Here is a 19132-nt window from a genome sequence, read left to right as displayed (position 1 = left end):
GTGCCACGAATTGAGAGGCGAGGTTTGATTGATTATGTTCCCAGTAGGGTAATTTCTTTCTTGAAGGCCCAGTGTATGGTTGGGAAGGCTTATCTTTTGTATTTAGCCTTTGTGAGGGATGTGGGTGCAGAGACTCCTACTATAGATTATATTCCAGTTGTGATGGATTTTCCCAATGTGTTTCCTGCAGACCTGTCGGGCATGCCACCAGACAGGGACATTGATTTTGGTATTGATCTGGTGTCGGGCACTCAGCCCATTTCTATTCCGTTGTATCATATAGCACCAGCGGAGTTGAGGTAGTTAAAGGAGCAGCTTCAGGAACTCCTTGATAAAGGGTTCATTCAGCCTAGTGTGTTGCCTTGGGGTGCGCAGGTTCTATTTGTGAAGAATAATGATGGCACTATGAGGATGTACATTGATTACAGGCAGTTGAACAAAGTAACAATTAAGAACAAGTATCATTTGCCTCATATTGATGATTTGTTTGACCAGCTTCAGGGAGCGAGAATGTTCTCCAAGATTGATTTTCGTTCAATTAATCACCAGTTGAAGATCAGGGACTCGGATATTCTTAAGACAACTTTCAGGACCCGATATGGTCATTATGAGTTCTTGATGATGTCTTTTGGGCTGACCAATGCCCCAGCAGCATTCATGCATATGATGAATAGCGTGCTCCGGCCTTATCTCGACTCGTTTGTCATAGTCTTCATTGATGATATTCTGGTGTATTCGCGTAGTTAGGAGGAGCACGCGAAGCATTTGAGAGTTGTGTTGCAGAGATTGAGGGAGGAGAAGCTTTACGCAAAATTGTCCAAGTCAGAGTTTTGGCTCAGTTCAGTGGCTATCTTGGGCATGTGGTGTCCAACAAGGGTATTCAGGTTGATCCAAAGAAGATAGAGGCGGTTCAAATTGGTCCAGACCGTCCTCAGCCATAGAGATTCGCAACTTTCTTGGTTTGGCATGTTATTATCGCCGGTTTGTTCAGGGATTCTCATCTATCGCATCGCCCTTGACCAAGTTGACTCAGAAGGGTGCTCCTTTCATGTGGTCGGACGAGTGTGAGGAGACTTTCAGAAGCTCAAGACAACCTTGACCACAGCTCCAGTGTTAGTTTTTCCATCAGCTCCAAGTTCATATACCGTGTATTGCGATGCTTCGAGAGTTGGTATTGGGTGTGTATTGATGCAGGAGGGTAGAATTATTGCTTATGCTTCTTGTCAGTTGAAGCCCCATGAGAAGAACTACTCTGTTCATGATTTGGAGTTAGCTGCCATTGTTCACGCGTTGAAGATTTGGAGGCATTACTTGTATAGTGTGTCTTGTGAGGTGTTTACTGATCATCGTAGCCTCCAACACTTGTTCAAGCAGAAGGATCTCAATTTGAGGCAGCGGAGATGGTTGGAGTTGCTAAATGATTATGATATTACTATTTTGTACCATCCGAGGAAGGCCAATGTGGTGGCTAATTATTTGATTCGGAAGGCGGTGAGTATGGGGAGTTTGGCATATATTCCAGTTAGGGAGAGACCTCTTGCAGTTGATGTTCAGGACTTGGCCAATTGTTTCATAGGGTTGGATATTTCGGAGCCTAGTCAAGTTTTGGCTTGTGTGATTTCTCGGTCTTCCTTATATGATCGCATCAGAGAGCGCCAGTATAACTATCCTCATTTTCTTGTCCTTAAGGACAGAGTTCAGCATGATGATGCCAGAGATGTGACTATTGGTGATGATGGGGTGTTGAGGATGTAGGGCTGGATATGTGTGCCCAATGTAGATGGGCTTTGGGAGTTGACTTTGGAGGAGGCCCATAGCTCGTGGTATTCCATTCATCTGGGTGCCGCTAAGATGTATCAGGATCTGAGATAGCATTACTGGTGGAGGAGAATGAAGAAGGACATTGTGGGATTTGTAGCTCGGTGTCTCAATTGTCAGCAGGTGAAATATGGGCATTAGAGACCGGGTGGCTTGCTTCAGCAAATGGATATTCTAGAGTGAAAGTGGGAGCGGATCACAATGGACCCTGTAGTTGGGCTCCCATGGACTTTGAAGAAATTCGATGTTATTTGGGTGATTGTGGATCGGCTGACCAAGTCTACGCACTTCATTCCTGTGTGTACTACCTATTCTTCAGAGCGGTTGGCAGAGATCTATATCCGGAAAGATTGTTCGTTTGCATGGTGTCCCAGTTTCCATCATTTCAGATAGGGGCACTCAATTTACTTTAAAGTTTTGGAGGTCTGTATAGCGAGAGTTGGGTACTCAGGTGGAGTTGAGCACAAATTTTCACCCTTAGATGGACGGGCAGTCCGAGCACACTATTCAGATATTGGAGGACATGTTGCATGCTTGTGTTATTGATTTCGGAGGTTCATGGGACGTGTTTCTGCCACTTGCAGAGTTTGCTTATAACAACAGCTACTAGTCAAGTATTCAGATGGCTCCATATGAGGCTTTGTATGGGAGGCGGTGTAGATCTCCAGTCGGTTGGTTTGAGCCGGGTGAGGCTAGGCTATTGGGGACAGACTTGGTGCAGGATGCTTTAGAAAAGGTGAAGGTGATTCAGGAGAGGCTTCATATAGTGCAGTCGAGACAAAAGAGTTATTCTGACAGGAAGGTTCGGGTTGTGTCCTACATGGTTGGTGAAAAGGTTTTGTTGAAGGTTTCACCCATGAAGGGTGTTATGAGATTTGGGAAGAAAGGTAAATTGAGCCATCGGTTCATTGGGTCTTTTGAGGTGCTTCAGAGGATTGAGGAGGTGGCTTATGAGCTTGCTTGGTCACCCTGCTTGTCGAGTGTGCATCCGATATTTCAGGTTTCTATGCTCAGGAAGTATATTGGGGATTCGTCTCATGTTTTGGATTTCAGCACGGTTCAGTTAAATGGTGATTTGACTTATAATGTGGAGCTAGTAGCTATTTTGGAGTGTCAGGTTCAAAAGTTGAGGTCAAAGGATATAGCTTACGTGAAAGTGCAGTGGAGAGGTCGGCCCATGGAAGAGGCTACCTGGGAGATCGAGCGAGAGATGCGGAGAAGATATCCTCACCTGTTTGAGGCTTCAGGTATGTTTCTTGACTCATTCGAGGATGAACGTTTGTTTAAGAGGGGGAGGATATAATGATCCAGTCGGTCGTTTCATGAGTTACTTCTCTATTTCCCCCATTTCTGCTTCTTATTGCCTTGTCCAGCTGTATTTTTATGTTACCAGGTTGATTGGCTCGGGTTCAGAGAGATTTTGATAAAGTTTGAGACACTTAGTCTCTTTTGAATGAGCTTAAGTTGGAAAAGTCAACTGGATGTTGGCTTATATGTTAAAGGGATCGGATGTGAGTTTTGATGGTTCGGATAACTTCGGGAGGTGATTTGAGACTTAGAAGCGTGATCGGAATGTGTTTTGGAGGTGCGGAGTAGATTTAGGCTTGAATTGGCAAAATTGGAATTTTGGCGTTTTTCGATTTATAGTTGAGATTTTGATATAGGGATCAGAATGGTATTCCGGAAGTTGCAGTAGGTTTGTTGTATCATTTGGAATGTGTATGCAAAATTTCAGGTCATTCGAACTTGGTTTGATAGACTTTTTATCGAAAGCGGAATTTAGAAGATTTTGGAATTCTTAGGCTTGAATCCGATGCGAATTTGGTGTTTTGATGTTGTTTTGAGCGTTCCGAAGGTTGGAACAAGTTTGAATGATGTTATGGGATATGTTGGCATGTTTGGTTGAGGTCCCGAGGGCCTCAGGTGAGTTTCGGGTGGTTAAACAAATGAAATTGCATGTTGAGAAGTTGTAGATTTTTGGGCTTCAGTTGTTGCAGGTTTTCCTTCTTCGCGATCGCGTAGGGAGTCTCACGATCGTGTAGAGCTTTGATGGGGGCAGTTCAGGTTTTGCTTCGCGATCGCGTAACTTGAGTTGTGATCTCGTGAGTTGGGCAAGTTATGAATCACGAGCGCGTGGCTCTAGTCGCGTTCGCGTAGGTGTAAGGTCCTGTGCATCGCATTCGTATGGGTCTATCCGCGTTCGCGTAGAGTAAATTTGGGGTCTGGGAAGCTTGTGTTTCGCGATCGCGATGAAGGTCCCGCGATCGCGATTAAGGAAATTTAATAGCTGGGCAGAATGTTTAAAAAGGCTATGATCGAATCCGATGGGGATTGCCTACGTATCATGACGCCGCATGAATCAGATCTTACGTAGTTCGGAAAGATCAAGAATAGAGTAAATAAACTAACTCTTTTTTTATGTTACTTTTTATAAAACTCACACTATGAAAGCTTTAAGAAAAAGAAAAATATATTCTTTTTGAATTTATTTTTTTGGTTTTTTTTGGTTGGAATAATCGAAAGAAATGCTTTAAAAGAATAAAGGAAATATTTTTTTGAATTTATATTTTGATTTTTTTTTCTTTTTAAAAAAAAGACTTCTAAAAATTCTTTTACTTTTGATTTGAACTTTGGTAAATTCAAAAGTAAAAGGAGGATATTTTTGTTTGAATTTTCATTTGTTTTCTCTTTTTCTAAAGAAGAAAAAAATGTTTTTGGATTTTGGATGTTGCTTCTTAATTTTCAAAAGAGGGACTTTTAAGAAAATATTTTGAATTTCTGAGTTTTTTATTTTTAAATTTACAAAAGTATTTCTAAAGAAAAACGAAAATATTTCTGGACTTCAATTTTTCAATTTTTATGATATTTACGAAATAAAGACTTTTAAAGAAGGAAAAGAATATTATTTTTTTGGATTCTTCTTTTTTCTGATTTTTTTATTTTTTGAAAAAAATACTTCAAAATAAAGAAAACCCGTATTTTGGATTTTGATTTTTTATTGATTTTCTTTTTATTTCTTATTTTCGTATGAAAGACTTCATGAAGAAGAATACTTTTTTTTGAGTTTCAAATTTTTTTATTTTTTTTGGATTTTCTAAGGAAATGCTTCTAAGGAATGAATTAAAGGGAAAAAAATTGGATTTTTTAAAATTGGGGTCGGAACCAATGAGGTTTGCCTACGTATCTCACATCCGGTGAGAATCAGACTCGCGTAGTTCGGTCAGTTTTGAAACAATTTTCCTTTTTCTTTGTTTTTTCCATTTTCTCTTTTTTAATTCAAATAAGGATGGATGGTCTTTTTAATTCAACCGAGGCAAATAATTGTACAAGTAGCATGTAAGATGCATCAGGATGGTCTTTTTAATTTGGGTACACCTGTCTTAGACGGACTCAGCCCCTGTGTTGAGTCCCCAAAGTCAAATGCAAGTGATACAAACAAGTGTTCCTACTAGGGATCCGGCATGAGGCTGAGTTATTCTAGGTTTAAAACCTGGGTGTATTGTTCTAGACCTGGCTTACCCGAGGGGACAACTCGAGCCGAGGGAGGGCAACGTGCCGGTAACCAAAAGATCATCTGGCTTTGCAACTTTCCAAACCTCGTTCTAGTTTAGGGTATGAAACTAACAAAAAAGGAGTCACGCCAGTGTGCACATCCCCGGAGATGAGAAGAGAAGGGTTTCGTAACAGTTTATATACAGTTCACAGAATATTAAAGCGGTAAAAACGGCATTTAGCACATTAAGCCCAAACATGTAAAAATCATATAATGAATAAAGCCAAGTATAGCAGTTACTCTAAGCTCGAATTCTTGAAGCCTAAACCAAAAGTTCTGGGATTATCTTCCCCAGTAGAGTCGCCAGAGCTGTCACACCTCCTTTTTACACCCCGAGGGGATAAAAGGGAGTTTTTCCAATTAAAGTGACATTATTCGAAATGGAATTATTTTATTTTATTTTTTTCAGAGTCGCTACTTGAAATATTTATGGTGTCCCAAGTCACCGGTTTATTTTAAATCCCAAAGAAATTTTACTTTATTTTAAAGTCTGCGAGCCAAAAATTCTAAGTAAGAAATTTGGTTAACCCGGGAGAAGGTGTTAGGCATTCCCGGGTTGCATGGTTCTAGCACGGCCGCTCAACTATTATATTGGTCTAATTATCTGATTAATGCATCTTTGAAACCTATGTGCATTTTTTATTCTTTTTTAAATCGCTTTTAATAATCTGATTGTCATACAACTAATTATTTGATTGCACATTGTGAATCATGTCACGGGAACCGTACCCACAATCTACAACATGTTTATTTTATTAACAAGATTAGATTGTGGCCGAATCACATAAATGTACCCCCTGATTTTAGAATTAAGCATCACAACTACGTCACGGGAACCGTACCTGTAGCTATAATCATTTATTTGATTAACGCACCTAAAGCAACTACGAGATTCCAAGGCATTTTCTACACTGATTAGATATCGATGTGAGGGCCATAGACTAGGTGATTGGATGGCACACCTCAATTTTATTAAAGGAAAAACATTCAACTAAGCGAACTACGGATAGTCATATTTAAAAAAAAACTAATTTGAAATTAAGTATCACAACTACACCACGAGAACCGTATCCATAGCCGTGATAATTTATTTATCCTCATATTATTAATAATAAAGTAGACGAAAACTAATTCTCTCAGCCGTCTACAACAAATCAGTACAACGTTGGTTATATAAGATTAGCAAAGGAAATGAACTTTATCCTTAGCAATGTCTATCTTGCACTGATTGCAGTGCTATACCTTATCACTATTATAACAACCAATATCATGATCCACTACAATTATAATATCTTAAAGTAGATACTTTTAACTATTAAATGCAACAAATGATTAGAAAAATCATTTATGTCCTAAATTACTTAGGACTAAAGATGTGGTACAGCCAATCAAAACAGTAAAATACCAACGGCTTCTGTGACGGAATTTTAGCAGAAATAGACTTCTCAAAGCATGGAGATGAACTACCCGAACAAGGGTCTGAACTTTCCATCAAAGTCTAAGCTATTATATTACACTATTAAAACACATTATTGATCTTAACAATGATATTTGGTAGGTAGTGTCCAGTTTCACTCTTGAATTTCACCAAAAATCAAAGTGCAAACACACAACCAAGCGAATGTTTTATTCAAATATTAACAACAATGAAATATGAAAATCTAAGATGAAACGAGGTGAGAACCAGACCTTTACTTGAGAGCCAACGATTCCAGTACACAAGGATTCGAAATAAGTATAGAGCAGAAAAATGAAACTCGAATCGAAGCAGGGACCTGATACTGCGACAAACTACAAACCTCGCCGGCAACCGCAAATGCGAAATACGATAAACCTCACTCGGATACAGCAGGTAACGCGTCGAGTTCCTGGTCAGATTTTGGATTGAAATAATGATGTTTTGGATGTTGTTTGGCTGGAGTTTTTTTAGGAATGGAGAAGAAGATCGGCGCGGCTGCTATCTCTTTCTTTTTTCGGTGTGCTTGGGCGACGGAGATGGGTCTGGTGAGAAGGGATGTCGCCGATGGTTTTGGAGAAGGGATGAGAGAGAGTTTTTCTGGTATGTCGTGTTGGAAGCTCAGGGATTTTTCGTTTGTGTAGAAGAAAGGGCTGTGATGAAAATGGCTCTCTAGCCCTTAGGGATCTGTTGTTCTTTTTTTGAGAAAAAAGGAAGATGACCTATCTGGTTTTGTGTGTTCTCTATCAAAGAAGAAGGGGTTCAGATGGGGGGTGGTCTATTCTCTTGTAAAACGGCGGATTCTCCATTCTAGGGGTCTAGGTCTTATGTTTTAATTGAAGGGGAAGGGAAATGGGTATTGGGTTTTGGGTTTTGGGTTTGAAGGGATTTGGGTCATGAATTTGGACTAATTAACTTTGGGGTACGAAGACTAAATCAAAATCTTTTTTTTTATTTTTCTTTTTCTTTGATTTTAAAATCTAATAAAATCCTAAATCAATCTAATTTGTAAAATTAAAATTGATTATCTATTAGAACAACTAATTAACTTAAAACTAAATAAAAACACTACTTTCTAAAGAGTAATAGCTAAATATGTAAAAATGATCATTTTTTGTGATTTTTCTAAATAAAATTAATTCCTACATGCAAATTGGATCTAAGATGACATGAAATTAAAACGTGATATTTTTTATGATTTTAAAATATTAAAAATGCATGAAATGCAACAAAATAAAGAAAAACTTCTAAAATCCCTTAAAATCATTTTTAGTTTATTTTTAGGAGTTTTTTTCACGTAGGGCAAAAATTTAGATGCTCAGAGCTACCCTTCTTTGCTCGGAAACATGAAGAGTTTTCGGGCAAAGATAAAGTGAGCAATTACGAGTAATTTTTTCTCGTTTGTAACTCCATTTGGAAGCATTTTGAAAAGGTTTGACCGAACCTTGCTTCGGAGGTTGCCTACATATCCTTGGCTATAAAGGAATCAGGTCAGTGTAGTACTGGAAGGATGATGGAGTGATGCGTTCGAGAGTCGAGTGAGGTTCCGTCGAGGCTCCAGTCCGCGGTCCTGTTATTACATCAAAATCAAAAATGAAAAAGACTAACTAAACCTATCACCTACGAGTTACAAGATTCCTATCTATAAATCTTCTGAAGTTTGATCTTGAGTCTTGGCTGGTTCTTCCTGCAGACCCTGATCTGAATCTTGATGCTCGTTAGCTGCGAATGCTGGTTTATTTTTCTTCAGCTCTTCGGATCAAGGCGAGACATGCAAAGCTTGTGACTTCAATCATATCTTGGGCAGTCCACATCTTTTCTCCACTTCTGCACTTAGAGTTCAACTTCTTTTCTTGTTTTTCTTTTCTTTTATTTGGATTGATACTTCTTCTTTTGGTCATCTCAAACCTCGTGCCTCATGGTAAAAACCTGTTCAGACATCAGAACAAACAAACAAACGAAATTGTTTTGCCCCAGTTTTCACTAGGTAAATTTTGTGAGTTATTGCAACAAAAATCTAAACTATTTCTTTATTGAAAGCAATAAAATCAGGATTGTGTATCTTTGAGGAAAAGAGATTAAGGAGTGGAGACCCTATATCTAAAATGAAACCAAATAGGGATCGGAGACCCTAAGTTGGAAAGATTGTCAGGTTATGCTGGAAAAATGGTCGGGTTATGTCGGAAAGGTATCGGGTTATGCCGGAAAAAGGTCCTCGAGTTATGTCAGAAAAGTCCTCGGGTTATGCCGGAAAAGAAAAAGGTCCTCGGGTTATGTCGCGGGGGTCCACAGGTTATGCCGGGAAAGTCATCGGGTTATGCCGAAAAAGAAAAGGGTCTTTGGGCTATGCCAGGGAGGTCCACGGGTTGTGCCGAAAAAGTCATCGGGTTATGCCGGAAAATAAAAAGGTCCTCGGGTTATGCCGGAGAGGTCCATAGGTTATGGCGGGAAAGTCATCGGGTTATGCCGGAAAAGAAAAAAGGTCCTCGGGTTATACCGTGGAGGCCCACGGGTTATGCCGGGAAAGGTCATCGGGTTATGCAGAAAAAGAAAAAGGGTCCTCGGGTTATGATGAGGAGGTCCACGGGTTATGCCGGGAAAGCCATCGGGTTATGCCGGCAAAGAAAAAAGGTCCTCGGGTTATGCTGGGTAGATCCACAGGTTATGCCGGAAAAGGTCATCGAGTTATGTCGAAAAAGAAAAAGGTCATCGGGTTATGCTGGGGAGGTCCACGGATTATGCCGGGAAAGTCATCGAGTTCTGCCGGAAAAGGTCCTCGGGTTATGCCGGGGAGGTTCACGGGTTATGCCGGGAAAGTCATCAGGTTATGCCGGAAAAGGTCCTCGGGTTGGGATCAACTAGGGAGCGGGACCCTATACTGAAAAAGACTACCAGGTTATGCTGGCAGCGACTAGGGAATGGGACCCTATGTTGGAAAAACATAGCTAGAGATTGAGGGCCCTAGGCTACCATGATTTTGAATTTTTATTCTTCTTTTCTTTCTTTTCTTCTTCTTTCTTTTCTTCTTCTTTCTTTTCTTTTATTTATTTTTACTTCACTTTTATTTTATTTAGGAGAATGAATGAAGATTTCAAAAGGACTTCCCTTTTGGGTCAACATTTGTTGCAGAACCATTTTGGTTTCTGCGTGCCTTGCTTTTATTGCTCTTGTTTCTTTCAAGGTTATTTTGGACTGCACCCGTTTTCCTGTTTTCAAATAAAGAACAATTTTTCAGTTTGAAACAGTGGTTGGTTTTGTGGCCTTGATTATTTCAATCACTTGATCTCGGCCCTTTCATCTGCAACTGGTTGTTTCTTGAATACCGATAGCATTTTTGACCCTTGAGAAAACTCTGGCTTTTCCATACTTTACCATGACGGTTGGTCGGTAGAACTCAACCTTTTTGACTTTATTTTGCCTCTGCAGGTCTTTCTGTTCTAACTTGTTGTTTTTCTTCTTCTTTTTTTTCTTCTTTTTTCTTTCTTTTCTTTTTTTTCTTCTCTCTTTTTTTTCCTTTGGAGCATTGGGGAACTTTTTGGCTCCTCAAACTTTGCTGCAACGGCTAGTCGCATGGGACCTAACCTTTTCCAACTTTATTTTGCCTTCGTAGACCTTTCATTTCTGGCTTCCTTCTTCCAACTTTAATTTCAGATCATTTGGGTACCTTGACTTTTCTAACCTTTGCCAAGATAGTTAGCCACGTGGCACTCAACATTTTCAACTTCATTTGCCTTTATAAGCACTTCAATTTTATTTTCTCCTTCCAAGAGTTTTGATTTCAAAGCATTGGCCGCCATGGCAAGTCGAGGTCGACCTGATGCCCCTGACGAGGCTGGTGCCTTTTTGCACATTAGCTCATGTCAAACGAAAGCCCTGTAAATCAGTCTTGTCATCCTTTCTTTGTCTTAGTTTCAGAAACAGAGTTAGAACGAAAGGGATTCAAAGAAAAACAAACAATGGAATTGAGAATGAGTTTAAACAAGATGTGTCCTTTTCGAGGAAAGGAAAGAAGGACTTATCTGGAGTACATGCGGACTCCAATGAACATGACATGTCTTTTGGACTGGATGCTCGATCTGTGTAAACCGTTCGACTCTCAGAAATTCATCACAACTTTGCCTTGAAACCGAGGAACCTCTCCAGGACTCTATTGATGTCGATGGTTGCGATGATCCTTTTTTCGATTAGTGGCGCCTTTTGCGAGTTTTCACCAACTGACCTCTCTCATTTCTCTTCTCACCGTCGTCTTATAGTGCTCTTTGCAAGTTTTCACTAACAAGACTCTCTCATTTCAATTTCTCTGCTTACTGTCGCCTCACGGTGCCGTGTAGGTTTTCACCAATAAGACTCTCTCATTTTATTTCTCTGCTTACTATTGTCTTACGGTGCCCGTATGGGTTTTAACCAATAAGACTCTCTCATTTTGTTTCTCTCATTTTGTTGTATCAGATCCAAGTAACTCTATCTTCCCATTTTGAACCTCTTTGCCGATTGATCAGAAGGACTTGAACAAGGTTTTGGGGTAAAAAGGATTCGGATTGAGTTACAACTTTGGAACCTTTCGGGCAAAACCATCGTCGAACCATTATAACATCTACCCCAGTTTCACTTTTGGGGGAATTTGGATTTTTATTTTGGTGTGACTGAACCCCAGAGAGGCTACCTACGTGTCCTTTCAAAATTAAGTCGAACGTAGTTTAGGGAACTTTGTTTTTTGATTTTCTTTTTTTCTGTTTTTTTTTGTTTCTCTTTCTTTTTCTTTTTTCTTTCCTTTTTTGTTTCCCTTTTTTTCATTCCATTTTATTTTTACCCTTCTCTTCCCTCTTTTTTGTATTTTTCTTTTTCTTCTTTGTTTTTCATCATTCATTTTTTTTTCATTTTTCATTCATTTTTTTCAATTTTTTTCAATAACCCTTTCAGGTTCCAAAGAGAATAATCAAAGAAGAGTAACCGGCTCAAAGGATTTGCAAAGGGTTGAATATTTGGATACTAAGAAAGAAAGCCTTCTTCATCCCAACCGGAGAACATTAATGTTGTATAGAAGATCCAACATAGTACCTTTATCTACATTTGCATTGACAGTTGTTTTAGGGACATTTCTTTGATGTGTCCCAAGTATAACGCTCTCTTTTGGCGATACTCTCGTTATCACGGATGGACCTTTCCAATCAAGAACCAATTTTCCTTCAGCTGTTCCAAATCTTCATTTTTATTTCATTAAACTTATCTTCATTGCATTCTGATTCTTGATTCATTATTTTGAAGTCTGACAACGTTTTAGGATCTGGGCATGAAGTCCGCAAGCATGTCATGTTATTAAAATCTGCATTTAACAGAACTAAAAAGAGAATAAGAAAAATGACAAGATTAAGAAAAGAGACATTCCTGGACAATGAAATATTAATTTCATTTAATTTTTGATTTTTTTTCAATTTTTGAAGATAGAATAGTTTACATCGGAAAGTAAGATAATAAAGTAAAACGTCCAGATTACACCCTGAGATAGTCCGGATGCAGAAAATAGCAAGACTGGCTACCAAGTCTCCCGTCTGATGGGGAACCTTCAGGTTTGGCGACCATTTTTCGGATTTTCTTCTGTCTCGGCAATGACTGCAATGGCCTTCAGTGCCTGATCAAATTCCTCATCTTCACAAATCATTCCGACCATTGGCCCACCATTGTGGGTAGGAAACGGATTGTTCATCACATCAAGAGTTTCTTCATCCTGAAAAATAATTCTTTCAGCTTCAATCAAATCTTCAACTACCCTTTTGAGGGTCCAACAGTCCTCTCTACTGTGTCCTACTGCTCTAGAGAGGTATTCACATCTAGCATCAGCTCGATGCGAGGGGTACTCGGGGTTCGGCCGGTTTGGGGCCACTGGCTGCAATAAATCTAGCCTGATTTGCTTTTGGAACAACCTTGAATACGATTCACCAATAGGGGTGAACTTATTCTTTCTGAAAGGCTCTCTTGGGCGAGAATTGTACTGGGGAACATTTGGTTGGGGATTATATGGAGCTTGGCAAGGATAGGAATTTCTGTGAGGTGGAGCTTGGTTTTGTATATAAGGTTGTGGTCGCGTGTAAGGTTGCGTGTTCATCACTGCATAAGGAGGTGGTGCCACGGCATAAGCAATATCTTGAAGGGGATAATAATATTAAGAGACCTCAGGAAGCATATATGATTGGCTGAATGACCTGTGGGCCCCCCTCGAGCTGGAAGCCATCATGGCTCCTTTTTCTCTCCCGTTTCCATTTATCAAACCCTCTGAACCATTTTGAACATCTGGTAATGTGGCTTTAAAAGTAGCGTGACTCAAGATTCGACCCGTTTTTAGCCCACTTTCTACCATCTCCCCAATTTTGATAACCTCATCAAACGGCTTTCCCATAGCAGACATCATGTTCTGGAAGTAGTCCACCTCTTGGGCCTGCAGAAAGACAGTGACCATTTCAATTTCGTCCATTGGAGGCTTTACCCTAGCATCTTGCTCACGCCATTTGACAACATATTCGTAGAAGCTTCCACGGTTTTCCTTTTTAAATTGGACAAAGAGTTTCTGTCGGGAGCGATGTCTACATTATATTGGAACTGGCGGACAAAATCTCGAGCCATATCGTCCCACACATGCCAATAGGTAATTTCTTGATCCGTATACCACTCAGAAGCAATTCCAGAGAGGCTTTCTCCAAAATAGGCCATTAGCAACTCCTCTTTTTCACTAGCACCCCTCAACTGGTTACAATATCGTTTCAGATGAGTGACCTGGTCTCCGTGCCCGTCGTACTTTCAAATTTTGACATCTTGAAGCCAGCTGGCAAGTGGACATGGGGAAACATACATAGGTCAGAGTATGAGACACTCTTTTGACCACTCAGACCTTGCATGTTTTTCAGGATTTATTCTAGGCTCTTCATCTTCCGAGCCATTTCCTCTTGCTCAGGATTTTCAACGACCTTTTCTTGCTCCACCGAGAGATCATATTGCGAAAGTTGAGTGAAAGAGTATGGGGTCACATATGCTATTTCTGACTGAAGTTGTGGACCCTAAAAGGTGAACATTGGAGGCTCAACATACGGCTGTGGTAAAGTTGGATGTGCTCTGGTGCAGACTGGTGCTGCAGAGAACAATATTGGAGGTGCCCTGGAAACTGGCGCCTGGGGGCAAACTACAAAAGGCATGCCAGGAACATTGGACAGTATTGGAGGGTGCCCGCATGGGATGAGCGGGTTGGGCACAGGGGCGTTGGTAACCTCACCTGACCTGGGGATCAACTCAGGGAACCCAGGGATTGCACTTAGCCGTCCCCTACCGTTAGACCAGGCGACCCACATTTCCGATATGCGGAGACGCAACATCTTATTCTCTTCAGCAACTGCTGATTCTGGTTGTGGAATAGTCGGTGCTGGGCTATCCTCAGGATCGATGATTTGTAGATGGCTTTTAGAGGCCATATGAACCTTTCCTTTGTTGTGAAGTAAGGATGGGAAACCAAATTACCGACAAAACCAACCAACTGAACAGAACCTGGCTGACTTGCACACCCAACAACTTGTTACTTTTGAGACGTTTAACAGATAGAAAATCGCATATTGGGATGCAATGCACCTAGACAGTTAAACGTTTCTACTATGTGTTTGAACGAATTGCATGTTTTATCCCGGCCTTAATTAACCCTCTTTTTTTATAATCTGCACCTCTTTTCTTCATTTTGCTTCTCTCTAATCACTCTTGATTTTTGTTTTATTTCTGTCGCTCTTCTATTTTGGCACTCTCTTTTTCTCTTTCTTTTTTTTTCTTTTTGTCACTCTTTTATTTTATGCCACTCTTTTTTCTTTTTCTTTTTTTCATTCTTTTCTTTCTTTTCTACTCAACTTTTTTTTAGTTTATTTTTCACTTAATTTATTTATGGCTATGATCGAATCCGATGGGGATTGCCTACGTATCATGACGCCGCATGAATCAGATCTTGCGTAGTTTGGAAAGATCAAGAATAGAGTAAATAAAGTAATTCTTTTTTTATGTTACTTTTTATAAAACTCACACCATGAAAACTTTAAGAAAAAGAAAAACATATTCTTTTTGAATTTATTTTTTTTGTTTTTTTTGGTTGGAATAATCGAAAGAAATGCTTTAAAAGAATAAAGGAAATATTTTTTTGAATTTTGATTTTGACTTTTTGTTCTTTTTAAAAAAAAAAGACTTCTAAAAATTCCTTTTATTTTGATTTGAACTTTGGGAAATTCAAAAGTAAAAGGAGGATATTTTTGTTTGTATTTTCATTTGTTTTCTCTTTTTCTAAAGAAGAAAGAAAATGTTTTTGGATTTTGGATGTTGCCTCTTAATTTTCAAAAGAGGGACTTTTAAGAAAATATTTTGGATTTCTGAGTTTTTTGTTTTTAAATTTACAAAAGTATTTCTAAAAAAAACGAAAATATTTCTGGACTTCAATTTTTCAATTTTTATGATATTTACGAAATAAAGACTTTTAAAGAAGGAAAAGAATATTATTTTTTTGGATTCTTCTTTTTTCTGATTTTTTTATTTTTTGAAAAAAATACTTCAAAATAAAGAAAACCCGTATTTTGGATTTTGATTTTTTATTGATTTTCTTTTTATTTATTTATTTCGTATGAAAGACTTCATGAAGAAGAAAACTTTTTTTTGAGTTTAAATTTTTTTTTTTTTTTTTTGAATTTTCTAAGGAAATGCTTCTAAGGAATGAATTAAAGGAAAAAATTGAATTTTTTAAAATTGGGGTCGGAACCAATGAGGTTTGCCTACGTATCTCTCATCTGGTGAGAATCAGACCCGCGTAGTTCAGTCAGTTTTGACATAACAGAAAAAACATGGAATTTTGAAACAATTTTCCTTTTTCTTTGTTTTTTCCATTTTCTCTTTTTTTAATTCAAAATTTCGGTAGAGTTTCCATATATTTTGGATACCAAAATTTTCAAGAACGGGCAATTATCTCTCTCATTCCTCAATTTTTAATTTTTTCTCCCTATTCTAGAAACCGGTCAACATGCAAACCGAAGCAAATAATTGTACAAGTAGCACGTAAGATGCATCAGGATGGTCTTTTTAATGTGGGTACACCTGTCCTAGACGGACCCAGCCCCTGTGTTGAGTCCCCAAAGTCAAATGCATGTGATGCAAACAAGTGTTCCTACTAGGGATCCGACATGATGCTGAGTTATTCTAGGTTTAAAACTTGGGTGTATTGTTCTAGACATGGCTTACCCGAGGGGACAACTCAAGCCGAGGGACGGCAGTGTACCGGTAACCAAAAGATCATCTGGCTTTGCAACTTGTCCGAACCTCGTTCTAGTTTAGGGTATGAAACTAACAGAAAAGGAGTCACGCCAGTGTGCACATCCCCGGAGATGAGAAGAGAAGGGTTTCGTAACAGTTTATATACAGTTCACAGAATATTAAAGCGGTAAAAACGGCATTTAGCACATTAAGCTCAAACATGTAAAATCAGATAATGAATAAAGCCAAGTATAGCAGTTACTCTAAGCTCGAATTCTTGAACCCTAAACCAAAAGTTCTGGGATTATCTTCCCCAGCAGAGTCGCCAGAGCTGTCACACCTCCTTTTTACACCCCGAGGGGATAAAAGGGAGTTTTTCCAATTAAAGTGACATTATTCGAAATGGAATTATTTTATTTTATTTTTTTCAGAGTCGCTACTTGAAATATTTATGGTGTCCCAAGTCACCGGTTTATTTTAAATCCCAAAGAAATTTTACTTTATTTTAAAGTCTGCGAGCCAAAAATTCTAAGTAAGAAATTTGGTTAACCCGGGAGAAGGTGTTAGGCATTCCCGGGTTGCATGGTTCTAGCACGGCCGCTCAACTATTATATTGGTCTAATTATCTGATTAATGCATCTTTGAAACCTATGTGCATTTTTTATTCTTTTTTAAATCGCTTTTAATAATCTGATTGTCATACAACTAATTATTTGATTGCACATTGTGAATCATGTCACGGGAACCGTACCCACAATCTACAACATGTTTATTTTATTAACAAGATTAGATTGTGGCCGAATCACATAAATGTACCCCCTGATTTTAGAATTAAGCATCACAACTACGTCACGGGAACCGTACCTGTAGCTATAATCATTTATTTGATTAACGCACCTAAAGCAACTACGAGATTCCAAGGCATTTTCTACACTGATTAGATATCGATGTGAGGGCCATAGACTAGGTGATTGGATGGCACACCTCAATTTTATTAAAGGAAAAACATTCAACTAAGCGAACTACGGATAGTCATATTTAAAAAAAAACTAATTTGAAATTAAGTATCACAACTACACCACGAGAACCGTATCCATAGCCGTGATAATTTATTTATCCTCATATTATTAATAATAAAGTAGACGAAAACTAATTCTCTCAGCCGTCTACAACAAATCAGTACAACGTTGGTTATATAAGATTAGCAAAGGAAATGAACTTTATCCTTAGCAATGTCTATCTTGCACTGATTGCAGTGCTATACCTTATCACTATTATAACAACCAATATCATGATCCACTACAATTATAATATCTTAAAGTAGATACTTTTAACTATTAAATGCAACAAATGATTAGAAAAATCATTTATGTCCTAAATTACTTAGGACTAAAGATGTGGTACAGCCAATCAAAACAGTAAAATACCAACGGCTTCTGTGACGGAATTTTAGCAGAAATAGACTTCTCAAAGCATGGAGATGAACTACCCGAACAAGGGTCTGAACTTTCCATCAAAGTCTAAGCTATTATATTACACTATTAAAACACATTATTGATCTTAACAATGATATTTGGTAGGTAGTGTCCAGTTTCACTCTTGAATTTCACCAAAAATCAAAGTGCAAACACACAACCAAGCGAATGTTTTATTCAAATATTAACAACAATGAAATATGAAAATCTAAGATGAAACGAGGTGAGAACCAGACCTTTACTTGAGAGCCAACGATTCCAGTACACAAGGATTCGAAATAAGTATAGAGCAGAAAAATGAAACTCGAATCGAAGCAGGGACCTGATACTGCGACAAACTACAAACCTCGCCGGCAACCGCAAATGCGAAATACGATAAACCTCACTCGGATACAGCAGGTAACGCGTCGAGTTCCTGGTCAGATTTTGGATTGAAATAATGATGTTTTGGATGTTGTTTGGCTGGAGTTTTTTTAGGAATGGAGAAGAAGATCGGCGCGGCTGCTATCTCTTTCTTTTTTCGGTGTGCTTGGGCGACGGAGATGGGTCTGGTGAGAAGGGATGTCGCCGGTGGTTTTGGAGAAGGGATGAGAAAGAGTTTTTCCGGTCTTTTCGCGTTGGAAGCTAAGGGATTTTTCTTTTGTGGAGAAGAAAGGGTTGTGATGAAAACAACTCTCTAGCCCTTAGGGATCTGTTGTTCTTTTTTTTTAGAAGAAGGATAATGACCTATCTCATTTTGTGTGTTCTCTATCTAAGAAGAATGGGTTCAGATGTGGGGTGGTCTATTCTCTTGTAAAACGGCGGATTCTCCAATCAAGGGGTCTAGGTCTTAGGTTTTAATTGAAGGGGAAAGGAAATGGGTATTGGGCTTTGGGCTTGAAGGATTTGGGTCATGAATTTGGGCTAATTAACTTTGGGGTAGGAAGACTAAATCAAAATCTTTTTTTATTTTATTTTTCTTTGATTTTAAAATCTAATAAAATCCTAAATTAATCCTAAATCAATATAATTTGTAAAAATTAAAACTGTTTATCTATTAGAACAACTAATTAACTTAAAATTAAATAAAAATACTACTTTCTAAAGACTAAAAGCTAAATATGTAAAAATGACCATGCTTTGTGATTTTTCTTAATAAAATTAATTCCTACATGCAAATTGGACCTAAGATTACATGAAATTAAAATGTGATATTTTTTATGATTTTTCTATGATTTTAAAATATTAAAAATGCATGAAATGCAATTAATTAAGAAAAACTTCTAAAATCCCTTTAAAATCATTTTTGATTTATTTTTAGGAGTTATTTTCATGTATGGAAAAATTAGGTGCTCACATAAACTTGTTGGTGCAGCACCCTTTACCTGGCAGCAGTTCTCCGTTTTCTTTTTGGAGAAGTATGTGTCGCAGTCTCGCAGAGAGGAGCTGCACAGGCAGTTCGAGTGGTTGCGTCAGGGAGAGATAATTGTGTCGCAGTATGAGATGAGGTTCTAAGAGTTAGCTCGTCATGCTATTTGGTTGGTTCTGATAGATAAAGAGAGGATTGGGAGGTTTGTTGATGGCCTCACATAT

The sequence above is a fragment of the Nicotiana tabacum genome, chromosome 22, assembly GCF_000715075.1.
Source record: "Nicotiana tabacum cultivar K326 chromosome 22, ASM71507v2, whole genome shotgun sequence".
NCBI classification, from domain to species: domain Eukaryota; kingdom Viridiplantae; phylum Streptophyta; class Magnoliopsida; order Solanales; family Solanaceae; genus Nicotiana; species Nicotiana tabacum.
The sequence above is the reverse complement of the archived record's forward strand: the minus strand, read 5'-3'. Positions refer to the sequence as shown.